The sequence below is a fragment of the Canis aureus genome, chromosome 17 (assembly GCF_053574225.1).
Source record: "Canis aureus isolate CA01 chromosome 17, VMU_Caureus_v.1.0, whole genome shotgun sequence".
In the NCBI taxonomy this organism is placed as follows: domain Eukaryota; kingdom Metazoa; phylum Chordata; class Mammalia; order Carnivora; family Canidae; genus Canis; species Canis aureus.
The window spans coordinates 18175500-18194552 of record NC_135627.1 but is presented as its reverse complement, the minus strand read 5'-3'; the positions used below and the strand labels follow the sequence as shown (position 1 = coordinate 18194552).

The following is a 19053-nucleotide window of genomic DNA, read 5'->3' as shown; positions in this document are numbered from 1 at the left end:
AATTTTCACTTTAGATTAATTTCATTTCTATGACCTGGCATGGGATTACAGATTACTGAAATGTAGACCATACAATACAAGTAACTTTATGTTTTCATGACAAATATACACATATTCCGTTACTTTTCTAACACTGAAGTAAGTTTATCTGGCACTTTAGATTAATTTCATTTCAAAAAAAAAAAAAGATTAATTTCATTTCTATGTCCTGGCATGGGATTACAGATTACTGAAATGTAGATCATGCATTATAACAAGTAATTTTATGTTTACATGACAAATATACACATATTTCATTAGTACTATTTAACACTAAAGTTATTCTGACACTGTAATCATGAAATTTTCTTGAGAGCTTATTACAAATATATTGAATATACTCCTACAGAAATTTAAAGAATATTAATTTGATATCTAGCTACTCACTCATACATTGACATAATAGAAATATCTCTTTTTTCTATTAAAAATAAAGTTTACTGTTTCATAATTTAAAGTGGAATAAAAATAGCATATTTTCATTTAATAAAATACAAATTCTGTACTCAATATCTAGAATACCATGAAACAATAACTAGTATTCATTTTATTGTGCATATGTTACTAATGATAAAGGTTGAAACCTATATTGGATATAGTTTCCTATAATGAATAATAGAAAAGAGAGGATTCTTCAACTATAGATTTCATTGATATGATAAAATCCATCTTGAGAATGATTGTATTCAAATTGTGAAATGGAATTTTATCCATTTTATTATCATTATACATAAATTAACCCAGCTGCTCTAGATATGACTATTTGAGTCTTGAGGAGTTTACTATGCTCTGTTAGTGGGTTTGGAGGCTCTCTTTATTCAGCTTTGCCCGTGGGTCTCTCACTCTGGTACTTCTGATACCTTCACTATCTTCTATTTTGAGAGCTTTTACTGGCCACAGGGATTAGCCACTCCACTTTTCATGCTCTGGTTATAGACTATACAGCTCTTTATTACACAAGTAACAATGTAGTTTTACTTACCTATTTCTTTTTACCAGACTGCATGCATTTGAAGAGTAAGAGAAATACCATTCATTTTGAATTTTCAATGTTTAGCACCGTGATGAACTCGGTGACTAGCCTATAGAAAAACTCACTGGAAACAATATAACATTGTTGGATGAATGAAAGAAAGGAAAAATAGAGGAAGGGAAGGAGGAAGGATGCCAACTTTCTTTCTTTTTTTTTTTTTGATGCCAACTTTCTTATGTTAGTATTTTTGTAACAAAGTTTTTAGCCTTTGTATTAGGAAAAACAAATTATTTTAAAGTATAATCTTTAGACAACATTTGTTTAATGCTCTACTAATTGCTGACCACCTGTTTTTTGGGGGGGATCCCAGGAACATATGGCCCTACAGTCCTCTCTGTAACAACCCTGTTCCATATTCACTTGCTGTCTTCTAGCTCATCGGTGCCTGTCGGGGACAGGAACAATCATATCCTGTTTGGGCAGCACCATGATACACACTCTTTAACTAAGACATAGAACTTCAGGAAGCAGTCATGCAGGCACATTATGTCTAATCTAATTATAAATATTTGCTTAGGCTATGAAAAACATGTGAAGCATTTTAATATTTATGACTGTAGTTTTATTAAAGTATTAATTCTTCAAATTAAAAAATTCATATTCAGCAAGATATACTCCAAAATGGGTAAATTATAAGCTGAATATAATTTAAAAACCTAGCTATTTGCATAATAGTTTTTAGTATTAAGGTTTAATTGGGCTTAAAATATTTCAACCATAAATTGCTTACCTTCAACCTGTTTCCCCAACTTTGCATTACATATTTTGCTAGAGGTAAATCTAGTTTATTATGTCCATTTGAGTAGCATCACTTCTTTATGCAATTTATTTTTCATAAACCCTATAGAGATCAGTATCCTCATTTTACAACTAACCCCCCCTCCACCACCACACCATCAAAGCTGATGTTCAGAGAGTCAGGGCACCTTGCCTGACCTCACCTAGCTCATCATGTGTGCTTGAAATGGAACTCACTGATCTCCATCTGACTTGAGACCCACACTCAGCAAACTGCAGGTTCAGGCAATATGCATGGTAGGCTTTGCCATGTAGAAACCTACTGAACCTTGATCCTGTCACTGTGGTCTAGGTATGATGATTCATTATTTGCAAGTGAGAAAAAATAAAAGTTAAAACAAGTCTTCACAGTGCCTGAGCAAATTAAAAGAGGCCAGGGTACAAAGAGATCCCATGATTCTGAGTTCAAGGCTCATTCCACTGCTTCAAACCCGCCAGACACTGCTTTTGCACATTTCCTTACAGAAAAACAGTATTCTCATTCAGAAATTGCATAATGGTCATGGTGAGATATATGTCTTATGAATTTAGAAATCAGTTTCAGTATGCTGTAGCCTGAAGGTACACATTACGGTGTGGTAATGCAGGTATTCATTAGGGAAGAGAATAGAAAAAATGAAACCTAAGTGTAAAAGGATTAGCAGAGGGCAAATACAAGGCTTTCTGACTTACTATTAGCTTCCCCGTTAGATCTCATTTCTAATGGTCTTTCTCCAACAACGTGGTCTTTAGGGCCATTTCCTCAAAATCTGAGTAGAGTGAGAAAGAAAGTGATTTTAGGGTCATGACTGCACAGCGAATGGGGCACAAATTCAAAGTCATCTATTATCAGGAAAAAATAAGCTTATCTTAGGATAATTATCATTGAAAATTCTAAAGCTTAAATCAGAGAAGCATTAGCAGTCTAATAAAGATCTTTGCTATATATGTGTGGACATGGTATTGCATTAAGGATAATTTAGGAAAGCACAAATTAAAAACAAGAATAATAATCGAAAATGCATTTGAAAATCAAGTCATAAGATTGTATGGCTCTTCAATATAAATGAATATTACAATATAAATTAATACTAAGATCTTTCTACGCATTTTCTTATATAAATATTTTCGAGCTATAATCTACACATAGACATAAAATGTGTTTTCCAAATTTAGTGTTGGGCATGTACAAAACCTGAAATTAAATAACAAAACAGAATCTAAACAGTATCTAGAATTATAAATTTACCTTAGAAGAGTAAACAAAAATATAAGTCAGACACTATGAAAAGTGAATTGTATTTATTGGGTTTATACTCACTATTTAATTTAATCTTTAAAATAATCATTAGAGTATATTAGCTCCAAATAAAAACACACACACACACAACTGACATTAATTTGCTCCTGTTGCCAGACAAGTGTTCAAATGTAATATTTAAATCTAAATCTGTTTGAGGACAAATCCACTGCCTTTAATAACCACACTGTATTCCTACTTTTATGTCCATTCTGCCATTATTCACATGTGTCAATGATCATGGTGAAGAAAGGAAAGATATAGGAATAAATAAATAAATAAAACTAATATGCTAGGACGCAAAGCAAACAGAAAATGTTATAACTCTGGCAAGTAGGTTTCCATGAATGACTTAGAGTAACAAACTACCAATTGTACTTCATTTCAATATTGTATATTTACTAAAAATAAATGTTTCATTAAAAATTAATTTGTTTTATGTTCAGAAGCTTTTTTATTGAAATGTAATTGATATGTAAAATTACATTAGTTTCAGGTACATGACATTCATTTGATACTTGTTTGTATTGCTAAATAATCACCATATTAAGTCTAGTTAACATCTGTCACTCTACAAAATTTACCTTTTTCCTTATGATGAGAATTTTAAGATTTATTCTCTTAGCAACTTTCAAATGGGCAATACACTGTTTTAGACTATAGTGACAACGCTGTACATTAGGTCTCTATGACTTACTTATTTTACAACTGGAAGTGTGTATGTAACTCTTGATCACCTCCCATTTTGCAACCTTCCCTGAATCCCTCCTTTCTGGAAACCACCAATTTGTTCTCTGTATCTATGAGTTATGTTTTGTTTGTTTTGTTTTTTAGATTCCAGTCGTAAGTGAAATCATATGGTATTTCTCTTTCTCTGACTTATTTTACTTATACGTGTAATACCCTAAAGGTCCATGTCCGTCCATGTCATTGCAAATTGCAAGTTTTCATTCTCTTTTTTTTGTTGTTGTTGTTTTCATTCTCTTTTGTGGAGGAATAGTATTGAATTGAACAAATATACCACTCTTTATCCATTCATCCATTCATATACATTTAGGTTGTTTCCATATTTTGGCCACTGTAAATAATGCTGCAGTGAACATAGGGGTGCATATATCTTTTTGAGTTAGCGTTTTCATTTTCTTTGGATAAGTACCCAGAAGTAGAATTGCTGGGTCATATGTTACGTCTATTCTTAATTTTTTAAGAATTTGAAACCTCCATATTGTTTTCCATGGTGCCGCACCAATTTGCATTCTGACCCACCATGTACACGTATTCTCTTTTATCCATATCCTTGCCAACACTTGCTAGTTCTGGCTTTTTGATAATAGTCATTCTGACAGGTGTAAGATGATATCTCCTTGTGGTTTTGATTTGCTTTTTCTTGATTATTAATGATGTTGAACATCTTTTCATATGCCTCTTGGTCATCTGTATGCCTTCTATGGACAAATTTCAGCACCTATTTTCAAGCTGATTCGATAGACCCTTAGGTAGCAGATTTTAAGGTATGCAAATATATACACTCCTGTGAGACAATTGTAAAACCTGCTGGCCTTCAGACCAGGTGATCTGGAAGTGTCTCCTTGTGATAGTTGCAAACATTGGGACTTCAAATGAATAGATGAGCTCTTTTGTGCAAGTATTGGCAAGTTATAATAAGGCCAAAGGATAACACAGAGGTGGCATCCCCTGGCCTAAGATCCTAAAGAACGCTTTTGTAACCTCTAGAAGGGTGATAAGCCTATATAGCCTTCCCCTAGGAAGACAAATTGTGTTTCAGTCTGCTGTCTGTATAGTGCGCTGGGGTTGATAACCTGCTGAGAACTCTCTCTCTGATTGTTCCAGATCTGTGGGGTCCTGAAACACAATCCTCTTGACCACCAGAGCCAGGTGCTCAAGGGGAATTCCCTGTATGGAGTGCATGCATGGATTTGGTGGGGCTATAGGCACAGTGCAGTAGTGGAATGTTAGACTGCCAGGTTTGCTGGCACATTCAGTTATCAGCTTTGGTGGGATTGTAGGGGCAGGGGTGAGGTGCTCAACCATGGCTTTAGCAGAATCTTGGGAGTAGCATAGAGTAAAGTATGCCCCATGGTGGTAGCAAGTTAGAGAGGAGTGCAAAAATGGTGTCCACTAGTGCCTCAGGCCCTGGAATGAGTTCCAATAGGTTTCTGCACCTCTGGCAGATGCATTATTAGAAAATGAATCTCCTTCCCCAATACTCTAGGTGCTTTTCAAATTGTTCCTTTCATGCTGAGTCCTGGAGCAAGTAAGTCTGTGCCCCTGCCCTTTAAAAGCTGACTCTTCATTCTCTATAGTTCTCTGGTTTTCCTAGATGTATTCACCTTGGTTTTCAGAGCCAAATGTTTTGTTTTGTTTTGTTTGTTTAAAGATTTTATTATTATTATTAATATTATTTTATTTTTTTAGATTTTATTATCTTTAAGCAATCTCTACACTCAGTGTAGGGCTTGAACTCACAAAGCTGAGATAAAGAGTCACGTGCTCTACTGATTGAGCCAGCCACGTGTCCAAAAACCAAATGTTTTGAAGGCTCATCTCTCCCGTGCACATCCCAAGGATCGGGGTGCATGATGTGGGGCACAAACCCTTGACTCCTCAGGGAGAATCTCTGTATTTGTGAGATCCCTCCCAATTGTGGGTCACCCATCAGAGGTTGGTTTTTTTGAGAGACCATGTCTCTGCCATTCCTACCAGTCTCAGTGTGAAGAAGCTGAGCTTTATTGAAGAGAAGCTGTTCAGCTAGTTTTTTCAGAGAGAATTGTTGCATATGTAGCTAGAGTTTGATTGTATCTGTGGGAGGAGGTGAGTTCAGTATCTTCCTACACTGCCATTTGAACCACCTCCAATAAACATAATTTTTATTTGCCTTTGAAAAGTTTTCCTGGCTATTAAGTTTGTCTCAGAATTTCACAGATTCATTCATCAACATAGATTTGTTTTGTACTTACAGTGAACCTGGACTGAGACAGAGATTCAAAGTGATTGAATAATCACATGTAAGGAGAGTGTGAGCATTTGATGAGGAAGATAGAGTCTATGTACAAACTCTTTCATATGGACTCACTGAGCCTTCCAGAGACTAAGAGAGCCAGTAAGGTAGGAGCCAAGGGAGCAAAGAAAGCATAATGGAGAACTAATCAGAGAAGAATTAATTTTGCTTTTTATTAATAATATCTTCAAAATTTATTTCTCTTATAAAATTTATTGGAAAAAAATGTATTCCACCTTATAAAAGTAACACTACATAATATACTATCAATAAAGTATTAAATATTATTAGTTTGTCTAAAGCTTTTGAAATATAAATATCAGTTTTACAACTACTTATGCTGATAGCTCCTGATATTTTTATAAGATTTAATTAGAGAGGTAATGTTTTGTTTTAAAGGCAATACTGATTTTTTCACATGACAATAAGAATAGAAATGAAGATTTCTATGTACAAAGCACTTAATACATAAATATATATGCTTAATATGTGTTTTAAAATTTAATTTAAATGATTTTTAAGAAGGAGAAGTAGAGGTTTGATTAGTTTTTTATTGTTCTATATTTTAATCAGCCCTAAAATATAATTATAATCCTAAAAGAGAGTCTCCAACTGAAAACTTTATTGAAAACTAGGTGGCCTCACTAAAGATTTTAGTCATGAAGTCTTAGAGAAATTTCACTTTTATTTATAAAACTTTTGCTTTGGCCCTTCTGTTCATGATCCAAAGGCAACATTTCTTTAGCTGCTAAGCTATTCTGTTTTCTACTTTCCAACATGCCAACATCAAAGCTGTAACTCTGCCCTCTCCTCTCCTGATCCACGTCAGACCCAGGGTAACTGGGAGAACTTTCAACATCAACAGTAGCTCGTCTTACCGATAAACAAAGCACAGAGACAGCAGCATGCAGTTGCCAGACATAGAAAGCAGTAGGTGAAAGTGGGAATATGCTCCTTTCTACCCTGAGATAGGAGGAAGTATGCTATCGTGCATGACTTGATCCTAAGTTAAAATAATATTTGCTTGGGTGGGCCTGCTATACAGGAAACGTTAAGATACTGAAAAGTGTGCAGTAGAAACAACATGAATTGTACAACTAAAGGTGAGCAAGCTCTGAGGCTGAGGCGAGTGGTACTTAAGACAGCCGTGATGGTACAGCTCTGAGACAGTCTCTGCACACACAAAATTCATTAAACACCTCCACTCCCAGACTGCTAATATGCTTTATAAACATCTTTTTCACTCACAATTCCCTTCTCTGAAGTTCCAAGGATACAAAACAATAGTAAAATAGTCCTCCTCAAAGCCTGCTATTTTCTTTTAGACTTCATACCTGGTAACTTGAAATTTGGAAGTTCCAAATACATTGGAAATATCATAGTATTCAGAAAAGGAGCTTATACATAATCTGACATATGTATGTATACATCATGTCCTTCATAGTACGTTATGTGGTGTGGCCACCAGCCACCAGGCTGCCTGTCCTCATCAGCGTGGTTAGGAGCTACTTTTTGACATCTTATACTCTGACACTGGGTGTCATTTTTCAGGACAGTTCGGTTTCATGTCAGAATATGTACTGCTTCTTCAGTTTCATAGTAAACTGTATTGTCTGCAATAGTCATTTAAAATCCTGTGTAAAATCATAACCTACTATAATACTTTTGTATGCCTTTGTATCTGTAATTCCACTTTATTCTTGTGGAGCATATGTGCATCCTACCCCCACCCCCAATGTCTTTGGGAAAATGCAGAATAGGTTGTTTGCTGCCTGTTTTTAATTTCATAGTAAGAGTTTTCATATTTTTCTCAGAAAAAAATATAATAATATATACATATATACATGATTTATATGATATGTAGGACATATATATATGATCTATTGCATGCTGAGGCATTACATTATAGCCACATGGCTACATGGACCTCAACATGCCAACAAATTCTTGCCCCAAAATCCTTGTACTTGCTAGTTTCCATTTCCTGGAACTCTGGTGCCTGGCTTTTCTGAATTAAGGCTCCTTCTTATTTTTTCAGTCTATGGTGAAATATCATCTTCCATAAGAAATCATTTCTGATTTATCTAAAGAAGTCAACCATCCTCTCCATATCATAGCACTCAGTTACTTTATACTAGAGAACTTATCTTCATCCAAAGATACCTCATTACGTATTTGTTTATATATTACGTACTTATGATAGTTATGTATCATGTGCCTCTCTTCACTAAAAAGTGTTTAGTGCTGTATTCCACTATATTCCTGGCAGCTAGAACTGATTCTGTTACCAGCTATGTCTGATTAGAAATGTTTCTCACTGACAGGTTTGTTTATGGGCCATTGGTATGCTCCTTATTAATTAGTAACACTTCTTTATTGATAGATAATGATTTCCCCACAGGATTGTGAGGTCCAAATTTATAACTTGCAGTTCAAAAATCTGTATGATCTAATTAGCTCAGGTATTATTCTTGCTTCCATCATGAGTGAAATACAGATGTGGATGGATAAGTAAATGAGTAAATAAATTAATAAAACAATAAATAAAGTCAGAGCTTTGGGAAGATAATTGCACCTTTCAACAATGATGTCAAGAAAGAAGACCACCACCTGTCCTTGAAGCCAATGGCAAAGATAACTAAGTAGCCTAAAAATTTTTAATTTTTGATCCAAAATGGCTATAACTTACTGGTAAGTTACAGTTGAAAAAGAATCCAAGTAAGTTATTTCTGATAAGTTGCAGTGACATCTCTCTTAGAAATAGAGAAATATGATGGAAAACAGTGAGTCCAAACCAAGTCTTTTTGCAGTAATTCCATACTAAAATCGAGACATCATAGAAGTAACTGACTTGCAGATGATAAGTTTGGTAGGCAATACACACTTTTTAATCATTTAGAACAATGTTTAACCTCCAATGGGAAGTCAACAAATACTGTCTGACTCTCTTCCATGATAAAATAACTTGCTATCTACTGTCACGTCAATGTTACATCAAAGGAAATTAAAAAGAGCTCAATACTGCCAGATAATTTAAAGCTAGGAAGTAAGAGTTTTCTAAAATTAAATTCTCCATGAAAAATAAGTACATGACCATTATTACTTAGTCAATGAAATAGCAGGAAATAGCATTTGAGAAGTTCATTGTTCTTTTCACTGCAGAGATGGTATATTCCAGTCTCCAAAATCAGCAGCACCTAGTCTATGGTCTACGTGACATAAAAGTTATATAAAATATGAGATCATAATTAATTAATTCTTTTTAAAAAATTTTCTTTATTTATTCATGAGAGATGCAGAGAGAGAGAGAGAGGCAGAGACACAGGCAGAAGGAGAAGCAGGCTCCACGCAGGGAGCCCCACGCGGGACCGATCCCAGGACCCCAGGACCATGCCCCAGGCTGAAGGCAGGCGCCAAACCGCTGAGCCACCCAGGGATCCCCTAATTAATTAATTCTAATACCACCTTTCCTTTCATTTGAAAGTAAAAGTAACAATCAATAGACTTATTATTTAACTTCAAGATATACATCCCCCAGTGTCAGAAAGTGGTTAATTCTATTTGAAATAACATTTAATAGTGGAAAAATATTCTTTCATAAAAATGTAAAGTTGGCTTCATATGGTTTGAAATGACATATTGTCTATTTTCAATTAGAAGACTAATTTCAGAAGAGAACATTGATCACTATTATTTTTATAATTTGTATGTTTAGGTATTTTATGAGTCAAATTAAAGACTCAAGATTTCAATGCTACTAAGGAAATATTAGTGTTGGATCTGTCTTGGGAGTCTTCATACAGTCAAGAGATTTGCCCATTTGTACTAAATGGACAGATTATATCAGTCATAGGACCATTGAAATTTCATTTTAAAATTCAAACAGAAGTATTGATACTGACTGAATCAATTCAAACACAGGTTTTTATTTTTTTTTAAAAAAACTATGATATTCCCTCCAGACTGGTGTATATAGTTTTGTGTCTCAGGAATCCTTTAAGAAAAATAGGCAAAAGCCTGCAATATATAGATGTTACTAAATTTCAGAGCAAGCTGAAAATTACTTGGATCCTGTCAGTAAGTCAAACTGAAAACACCTGCTTATGTCTAAGTCTTTGTTCAATGTATTCTCATTAAGAATACGAAGCACAGTCATTGTAATTGTAATTATGGCCAAACTTTATTTTGATTATACAATAACATATCCAAAAAGGAATGAATGGCTGCATTTTTCAATATGCTGAGGGATGACTATGTTACTTTGACAAATCCCTTTTATTTCTTTTCTTTTCTTTTTTTTTTTAATTTCTTTTCTTTATGATGAATTTTCCCCAAGTTCCAAGTAATATTTTCTCACACATTCCTTCTTAAAGCATGAGATCAAAAGAAAATTAAAGGAAAAAAAAAAAAAAAACACCTCAGTGGAAGTTTTATTTACTTCTATACACCTGAAAATATTGTGCTTTTACTTTATGTGATGAAGTGACCCTTACTGTCAGACAAAATAATTGTAATTATGTCATCCTTCATCATAAACATGTGCTAACTACACATTTCTTTAAATACTTGTATTAGCCAAAACTAATGCAATTTTCGTTTTAAATGTAAGAAATCCACCTGAAACATACAGCAAAATGAGGGATTTTTTTGGCTCCCATAAACTGTAGAAGACTCTCACTAAGAGGAACTTCAGAGTTAAAACAGTTGGGATTCTCTTGGTACCTTTAATTTTTTGCTTTTTTGCTAGCCAAATTATCTCAGATTGTGTTTCTTCAAGACTATAGTCATGATTTCTGAAATCGTCAGTGCCTATATCCTCATAGCTTTCCAAAGAGAAAAAAAAAATATTGTCCTTTTCAGCTTCATTTTGAAAAATCCTGGGGGAAATTTTCTAATTGGCCTATATTGGGTCACCTAGACTAATTACTAGGGGCTCAGGAATTACTATGTTTGGACCAGCCTTGCTCAGGTGGCACCTTTAAAGCAATACCTGTAACTATGGAGTTGGGGATCATGTAAGAAGTTGCTGCTTCTTATTCAGATCTCATGGTTAGAGCAAAAAAAGTGTTTCCGAGATGAATACCTTTTTTTTCCAGAAAAAAAAAAAAAAAGAGAGAGAGAGGAGTTCAGGAACACACACACACACACACACACACACACACACACCCTGAGGTCAAGCACTGTCTCATTTCCTATTCTTTCATCTTCCCTGTCATCAAGCATGTACTAAACATCATCTGTGGACTCCAGTGAAAGCTTGTGCTAACAAATTGGCATACTTTGGTTTATTCATGATCTTTGTTTTTCAGAAATTTGAGTTGCCATTATTTATGCCTTTTAGTATTAAAGAGAGGAATATATTATAAAGTGTATAATTTAACAATATAAAAGGATGAATCAGATGGCTGAGAGTGGTATTTCATCAATTATAAGTCACATTTCTGATACTTGGTTAAGTCTTTTAACTGATGGAAGTCTTAAGTTGCTGTTGCCAGGTGGTGTCCATGGCATATTGCCACTTTAATTGAATGATCAACTTGGTTAATTCTGAATGTGTTGATTTCAATGATCATATACCTTCAAAAAAGTTATAGAATGATTAAGTAGTAAAACAAACAATATATTGTCTTTTGCAGAGAGTCACAAACAGCAGTGAGGCATGCATTTGGTATTTTTGAAGGAAATATTCAGAAGTAGAAGCATGAACTCAATCCATTTTTCTTTTTTTTTTCTAAGCAAAAACCAAGTACCTTAGGGAACCTAAGAAAGGAGCATTCCCACAAGTGGATGAAGCTATCCTTTGCTTTATTACTGATTCAGGTGCCATGCAACTGAAGTTAGGGGACATTGCAAGATGCCTTGAAAGAAATGAAAGGAATTTAAGAATATGAGTCTTGAATGACAAAATTATGTAGAATTTTCATTCTGGTATTATGACAGATTTTATTTAGCAAGATTTTTCTTTCTTTATAGTACATAAAATAATAGTACATCTTACAATTGATATCTTTGATGTCAATAAAACACTATAATAAAATAAAAAGATTTTACTTCTTAGAAGTCATTTTGGCAGCATTATGGAGTAGCAGGATTATTATATTTGTATCAGATTATTGAAATAATGGACAAATTCACAGTCCTGGTGGGAGATCTTCATACAACTTTTTCAATAACTGAAAGAAAAAGCAGAGGGAAGGCAGTAAGGATGTAGAAGACATTAACAACATAACTTATAGATCTGCTCTAATTAATATAGTGAACACTGCATCCAGTAATAGAAAATTGAGCCCAACAATGCTAGAAACCACGTGCTTTTCAAGCACACATAGGATGTTTACCAAATTGAAAATATGTTGGGCCATAAAAAGTCACTCAGAGTATATTCTCTGGAAACCAGCCAAGAATCAATGAAAATCACATAATTCAATACAAAATAATGTTAACACCTCCACTGAGATCTTGAATTCTAGGTTAAAACATAGAAACTATAGATACATATTTTATTTTGAACCCATTTCTCTTAAGTATCCATGTAAATCACAAGTCCCAATTAATCTAATACAAGAAATGAAGAAATAATTTGGTTAAACCTTTAAGTTATCACTTATTTCTTAATGCCTCACATTAAAACAAATGATTGGACTAGTGTGGGGGCACATTCATTCATAGCAATACCTTAATTTTATGAATTGTTCTTGAACTAATAAGAGTGTTCACAATAAAATACAAAAATTTGAGACCTGGGAAGAATTTTCAGGCCAAATTATGAGTAGGAAAATACTATCATCTTATTGAAAGAATAGAACAATCATTGAAACAATTGAGGTAAATTTCGAGTTTTGTCTCAGCTCTGTGATATTAGGTGAAAGATTTAAACACGATGAACTTCAATCTTCTATATAAAAGTATTGCAATCAATTCTTGCCTATTGGCTGTGTGCAAGAAAATAAGGAAGTAGAACTAATATCTGGTGAGCACCTAATAATTGCTGGTAATAACCTTGACCCTGAATCTGTGTTTAATAATAATTAATGTTCTTAACAACCTTTTAACAAAGTAGGCATATAAATAAAACACATGTGAGAATTCTGCACTAACTATAAAAATTAATGCCTGATTATTATCTCATGGGAAAAAAAGTACTTGTGCATTTTTATCTACCATATGTCAGATTTTTAACATGTTATCAGTATCACAGTGATGAGAACATGTTTTTTTCTTTATGAACTATAAAGATTCAAAGTTTCAATATGCATCATGGTAACTATTAAGCTTTGTTTCTTTTTTTCATAGCAGATTGTGATTTCCTACTGAATAACTCAAAATATTTAAGTTCCTCAGTAGGCATTTAAAAAATGTTTAGAAAATTTTTTGCCAATTCTCCATTGGTGCTTAGGGCTCACTTCCTTTCTTTTCCTTCTTATCATGCTAAAGAGTTGGTTCTTCCCTATAACTATACTCTGAACAAAGTTATCACTAGACTTCCTTTTATCTATAGATATCTGTTCTTTTCAGACGAATTAAGGAACTTCTCTAGTTTCAAATACTAGTCATGATAATCACTGATAACCTTGTTCCATAATCTTTTAAAAATATTTAGATCATGACATAAAACGTGAATATGGCGCTTATAAAAAGTAAGATCTGTTAGAACAATATATAATGTATATAAGAGAATTTTCTCTCTCCAAGGTGAGTCCTTAGTCTCAAAAATAAAGCAAACTCCGCACACGAGTCACCTTGAAACAAGGTTCAGTTGTTCCTCCGGATAGAGCAACTGTGTTTTTTCAAGTCAGAAATGAAAACAAGGGGACCTGGATGGCTTAGTCAGTTAACTGTCTACCTTCAGCTCAGGTCATGATCTCTGGGTCCTGGGATTGAACCTCGTGTTAGGTTCCCTGCTCATCTGGGCATCTGCTTCTCCCTATCCCTCTTCCTCTGTGCTCGCTCTCTCTCTCTCTCTCTCTCTCTCTCTCTATCTCTCTCTCTTGCTCTCTCTCAAAGAAATAAATAAAATCTTAAAAAAAAAAAAGAAATGAAAGCAAACTAAAGGTAGGTGGTGTCACATTGGCATGCCTTGGAGAAGAGGCCAATGAAGTAAAGAAAAAAGACAGACTTCACACGAATCAAGCCTTCTTGTAGATTTCAAAGCGTTCTCTCTTATATCATAGACTTTCATATTTTAAAGTTATTTCCAGGCGTTGTCTCCAATGCCTCACCAACGGCTAAGCACTCCTTAAATATAGAACTATTTTATTTTCTATTAATTATCTCAGAATAGTGTTTAGTGCCTTGGAGAAACAGGCCCTCAGACACATAATAAATAGATGAATAAAATAAATGATAGTAGAAATGCAGCTTCCTCTTGGCATATGCAGGTTAGGAGGGCATCGGAAGCAAAAGAAATCCATTGACCGCTGGCAGCTAAATCTTGGTCATGGGGACTCTGTGAAGGAAACAGAAATGATGTATATTGTGCATATTTCCAAAGCCCAGTTACATTAAAAGGGTTATCTGGCTGCCAGTTTCCTATCCAGAATTCATCCACTCTGCTTCCCTTTGTTCCTGACCTCTTTCCTAGGTAGCACGTGTAGATCAGGGGAAGTTGATCCTGTCCTTAGCAATAAGGATAACCCCTAAAATCCAAACGGACCCTGGTCTTCTCATCCCTCTTATCACTGATTGATCCAAGGACCCAGGCTTTAGCTGGGCAATTTGTGGCTCTTCCTTGAAGATGGATAATAATCAAGGCAGAAGTTCTCCAAGTATGGTTCAGCAGCAGCAGGTACAGCAGCAGCAACAGCAGCCCCTGGGGACTTGTCAGAAATGCAAATCTTTAGGCTCCCACTGAGACCTCCTGGATCAGAAGCTAGAGGAGGACATCCCAGAAATCTGTGTTTGTACAGACCCTCCAGATGAGCCTGATACATATTTAAGTTCAGAAACAAATAGATTAGGGATGAGCTCATGAATTACATAGGTTCAGTTTGATCCATGGAAAGGGCACTTACCCAATGGATGTGAGAGAGGTTTTCTCTACCTGCTTTTGATTTAAACAGGAAACTAAACTACCCCAACACTGCTGGCAGACTTTTTGAAATCAAGAGAAAATTCAGCTTGTTGACAAAAAAGTGTACAGAGAAAACCCTTGAAAACACAGTTTCAACCTGGATAGTGCAGGATTCTTAATCTAGTAGGAACATCACATTTCCTTATTATTTAAACCAGTTTAACTCAGGTTTTCCTTACTGCAGTGGAGAACACCTTAACAGATACAAAAGAACCAGAATATGTTACAATATCCTTGTGTTTGTTTATTCAACAGATAAATGTAGATCAACTACTGTGTGCCAGTCAGAGTTCTAGACATTGGAGATATAATGTGTATAGTGACTAAAAAAAACCCAAAAAGACAAATCTCATGTAACTTATATTCTAGTTGGGGGAAACAGTCAAAAAGTAAGAAAAAGTTTGGCATGTTTAGCAGGTAGCAAGTGCTACAGAAGTGCTCTATCCAGAAGTGGGAACAGCTGTCAGGAGGTACGCTTGGCCTTACCTGTAGCTATGCCAGCCAAAACACACAAGGGTGAAGCAACTTGCCCAGGATTGCAGAGGCAACAAATGGTAGGACCGTGATCTTGACAAGAGCTGAAGTGCAAGCATTTTCCATTATGCTATGTTCCCTGCAGAGATACATTAAACGTTCAGAAAACAATCTTCTATTACAAGTAAAAATGAGCTAATACAGCAAAATCCGTGAGTAGTTTTATTGAATTTCTGTGGGACCCTTTCATTTCTTAAAACGGGTCTTTAGCATGCACAGTATCTTAAAGAGGGAGAATTTTACATCTGATTAAGTTGTGATTGAAGTGCCTGCCACATGGATTGCTGTTTCGGGTGGGGGTGGGGGTCAAACCCAATGCAGTAATGAAATTTCCTTTGCTTATACTAGAGTTTATATTCAGCTTGTTTGAACCAGTTGTTAAAACATTGGAATATTTCGGATCAATAAATAGCTGCTGTCTTAAGTTCCAGTAATGTCCTCGGGGTGTGCCCGCACCCCTAGTGCTTCCCTTAGGACCTTATTCTGGTCCTGGACCTAAAGACTTGCATGGCTCAGCAGGGACCTCAGGACTTATGCTATTGTCAGGACCCACCCTAATTGGGTATTACCTTCACAGGCCTAGTTAAACATTTTGTATATCATCCCTGTATTATATCACTCCTAGGCTCTACCAACAAAATCATTTGGCAACGTATCCAACAAATCAATGATGGATGGGAGGGTAGTAAAAGAGGTTTTTCTCAGCTGTAGTCAAGCCACCACCGAGGGGAATAATCTTGACAAGAATCCGATTGATACAAACCACAATCCTACTCTCCTCTGCTCCAGCCCAAAGGAGAGGGGAAGATTTCTCTCTGAACTCAAAGCTCAGATTTCTCAGACAAATGATCGAATAGTTATGTTGATGATCGCCCTGAATAATAGATGTGTCCCTTAGTTAACAGATGTTCCCTGCAGTTGCTAAATATAAATTGTACATTTTAAATGTGTTTTCCTTTGTATCAAACATATATATGACAAACTTCCCATCCTCCTGGAGCACACACATCAGTTTTTTAATGGAAAACTTTGGAAGACAGATTTTATTTCATATAATAATTTTCAGTGAATAGAAAGCCCAGCAATAGGGGGAGAAAAAGAATGCCTTGGAACAGAAAATGTTTAAGTTTGCCACCTATGGAACCCTTAACCTCTGAGAATCTGTAGAAAATGGGGTCTTATCTTGCTTGACAACAATCATTATGTAGTGAACAATTCCTTTTGAGGAATGTAAAACTTCTGCTGTTGCCCCTGAAATAACTCTATACTCTGGCAGGGCCATTATGTAAACTAACATTTAAAAAGCAGAGGATATTATATAACTCCTTACATCAATGGGTTAATAATCTGTGGCATTCCAAAATCACAACAGAAATGTCTTGTTGGTTCTTCCAGGAATGACAATAAAGAACTCCTTTATGGTCTTCAAAACAAAAAAGCCAAACTCCCAAATAGTTTGGGGCAAGTGAATTCCACAACACACAGCACCTTACTTCAAGATGACAAGGGTTTATTACCTCAGGCAACTGAGAACACCTTAACAGTTTCCTCAGCCAAACTAAATTTCAGACTGATTTCATCCTGACGGCACTTCCCTGACTGACCCTTTTCCCTTAAAGCATTTGAGGAAACCTGCTATTGCAGGTTTTCTGTGCCCGAGGAGATACAAAAGTTTTCCAGCCTCTCGACAGTTTTACACTCCAGGACTGTATTTTCCAAGGACCTAGGAGCCATACTTTTAAAAATTAATCACCAAGAAACAGAGAATCCCATCTCATTGTTTCTGTGGGAGAAGAGGAGCCTAATTTAAGGTAAGTGCCAATCAGCAAACACATTGCTTACCCTCATTCTTCTTCATAATTCCATCCACCAATTGTTTTCTTTGGGTCACTCAACACTTGAAAACTCTCTGGCCTTTTGTTTCAGTGGAGTGGAGTTCAATATCTGTTCCCTAGTGTTAAGCCTTGACTCTTACTGTGATCACCTCTGTGCCAAAGTCTGTTAGGTGCAATTTCCCTTTGACCTAGGTTATTTTTAACTTTCCCCTTTTTCAGGCATGAAGCATGTTCAAATTCCATATCCTGGGGGGTGCCACTTAGATTCAAAAGAAACCCTGTTTCTAATGGTTTGATTGCAACCTTCTATGAATTTCCCTTGAAGTAGGTTACGGACAGACTTACATATGGCATTCTGCACTCAGCATTCCAGAAAACTCCATTATCCTTCTCCTAATCACATAGGTGAAATATAATACAACCTACAAAATACATACTGTGTTTTATCCCCCAACAATTGCATGATATCAGTGATATTTTTACCCTGTTCTTAGCAAGCGAACTGAGGTGTCTGGAAGATGAGAATCCCAAGTTGGAAAGCTATGCAAAAGTGGGACTAGGACTGGATTTATCTTTAACTGAATTCAGTAGACCTCAGAAGCAACTCTTTTTCAGATTGGCACACTGATTGCTAATTTACTTCTCCACTTCCATCTGGGTTTGGGTCATATCATGAATATGGTCGGTGATAATAGCGTAGGTTACATTTCCAGAAGTCTCCATACCATTAAATTTTAGATATTTTTTTTTCTTTCTTTCACTGTAGTGGAGATCTACAAAGTGCCCCAGAGGACTTTGACCCCATCCACCTTTGCCCCCTCTCCAGCTTCACTGCTGATTTCATCATCTTCTCCTTTGGCCAGTCCACGAAACTCTCGTTAACTACACTAAAATATAATTTGATGCTATAAAACTCAAGTTTCTTTAATGAAAACTGGCAAAAATTTTCAAACCAGCTTCCCTGAAATTGTAGATCAAGCCCTGTTGTGTGTGATGCACAGATAACAGCTGAAATCACTTCATCTACAAGTTAATGGATAAAATTAGCATGTTAAAGAGTTGGAGGGCTTAATTAGAAAGGCAATCCTTAGGCAAAAAGCCCCTCAGGAACACTAAAGCAGTTTGTTGATTTTGTTTGTAAAAGGTTTGGGGGCAGAAACTGGAAATAGGTTTGCAAAGTCAGAATCCGTTTCTAGGTCCACAGTGAAATTATATCCTCCTTAGGCTTTAAATGATGTATGTTCATAATAAGCGTATGGTCTTTGAACTTACACGACCATTTGTTCATCTTAATGGTTCTGTTAGAAGCAGCCTGTTGATTTCAGTGCACTTCCCTCATGTTAAGTTGAGGGTGGGTTTTGGCACTCTAAAGGAACCACCCAGAAGACAGAGGTTGCTCCATTTTTGCCAGCAGCTCCACCCCCTCTCCCAGCCAGGATAAGCAAC

At 35.6% G+C, this 19053-nt stretch overlaps 1 protein-coding gene and 1 long non-coding RNA gene across 2 annotated transcripts in view; one reads left to right on the top strand and one right to left on the bottom strand.

The window, feature by feature from the left end:
- GPC5 (glypican 5) overlaps positions 1–19053 on the top strand; it is a 1330718-nt gene that overhangs the window by 692220 nt on the left and 619445 nt on the right. The gene's annotated exons all lie outside the window — the stretch shown is intronic.
- Positions 12086–17752, bottom strand: LOC144287455 (uncharacterized). The gene is made up of 3 exons (XR_013355246.1): positions 17615–17752; positions 15725–15851; positions 12086–12341 (listed from the first exon to the last, which is right to left on the bottom strand). It is a non-coding gene; the product is annotated as an uncharacterized LOC144287455 (long non-coding RNA).